This window comes from Elephantulus edwardii, unplaced genomic scaffold (assembly GCF_000299155.1).
Source record: "Elephantulus edwardii isolate Elephantulus edwardi_28Jun2011 unplaced genomic scaffold, EleEdw1.0 scaffold00219, whole genome shotgun sequence".
In the NCBI taxonomy this organism is placed as follows: domain Eukaryota; kingdom Metazoa; phylum Chordata; class Mammalia; order Macroscelidea; family Macroscelididae; genus Elephantulus; species Elephantulus edwardii.
Window position 1 is genome coordinate 1072863 of NW_006399969.1, and position 1602 is coordinate 1074464.

A 1602-nucleotide genomic window follows, 5' to 3' on the forward strand; every position below is an offset into this window, starting at 1 on the left:
TTCTTGGAGGCAAGGATTCTGGGGCTTCGTCTGACATACTTTGGACATGTTGTAAGGAGAGACAGGTCCTTAGAGAGGGATATCATGCTTGGTAGGGTGGAGGGACAATGCAGGAGGGGAAGACCCTCTATGAGGTGGATTGATTCAGTGACTGGGGTAATCAGGATGGGTGTGTCAGAGGCAATGCGTTTGGCACAGGATAGAGTAGGCTTTAGGGCTGTTGTACATATGGTCGCTATGAGTCGCAAATGACTCAATGGCACATAACAACAACAACAACACTCGAAACTGTGGCCAGCCTCCTTCCACAGTTTCAAGATGGTTTGTCTTGATGCCACTGGCTTCAATGGTTTCAATGTCCATTGGTCTGATGGTGTACAAATTTATGACCTCACATTCAATTCCCTCTTTAGACAGCACTGTTGCAGCTTCTAAGCAATAGCCAACAGGTCTTGAATGGGAAGCCACAATTACATGAGTCCCTGGCCTTTTCTATTTTGGCTTTTCCAATAGGTACCAGAGAATCTTTTGACTGAGCTGCCTCAGGGAATTCAAATGGAATACCATACATCAATTGATTCTCTAATATTACCATTGGATTTTTATCCTGAATGGCTGATTTAATAAGTCATTTTGCATCCTCTGACTTCCAGAGTCTGACTAGTTTTAAGCCTGAGCAGTGCCTGTACCGGGAAGCAAAGCACTGTGAGTGTTGGGTAGCCACACCTGCCAAAGCACCGTTGGGCCCCCTAAAGACTATGGGCACAATCTGAAGACCCCCGGACATATAGTAAGTCTTGGCAGTAGAGTTTAGAACCTGGTCAGTGCCTTGCATAGAGAAATTGAAGGTCATAAATTCACAAATGGGCTGCAACCCAGCCAAAGTTGCACCAAAAGCACTTCCAGTGAAGCTCATCTCAGATATGGGGGTTTCTATGATCTGCGTGTCTCCATATTTCTTCCAAAGACCTCAACTAACCTAGTATGCTCCATATATTGGGCAACTTCCTTCCCAAGCAGAAAAATCTTCTCATCTCTTTCCAGTTCCTCACCTATCCCCTGATTTATAGCATCACAGATTGTCACCTGCAGTTCTGCCCGTGCTGACCAGTGGAACCACCTCTTCAATAGCCCAGACAACTGCTGGAGAAGCCTCCTCACCAGCCCTGATGCCGCCGCCATCACAATATGATTTTAAAAATTTCCTTCAAGTGAAAAAAATTGTTTGAAAGAGAAGAAAAATATAACTAACACCATACTTTTCCAGATGCTAAGAGCTGGGCAATGAGTAAGCATGCCAGAAGAAAAAAGTATGCCTTTGAACTGTGGTGTTAGAGAAGAATACTAAAGACCCATGGACTGCCAAAAGAACAATTAGACATGTCTTGGAGAAGGTGAAACCAGAGTGCTTTGTCTTGCATACTTTGGGCATGTTGCTAGGAAAGGCTATTCCCTAGAGAAAGACATCATGCTCAGAAAGGTAAAAGTAAAGGAGAGGAAGACCATCAACAAGATCAATTGACACAATTACTGCAGCAATGGGCTCAATTGAGCCAGCAATAGTGAAGTTGACACAGGATAGGGTTCAGATCTGTTGTTCAT

General features: G+C 44.3%; 1 pseudogene; it reads right to left on the reverse strand.

Annotated features, from left to right (window-relative positions):
- The window catches only part of LOC102875483, a 2796-nt pseudogene extending 1614 nt beyond the window's left edge, over nt 1-1182 (reverse strand).
- Nucleotides 1183-1602: the final 420 nt, after the last annotated feature.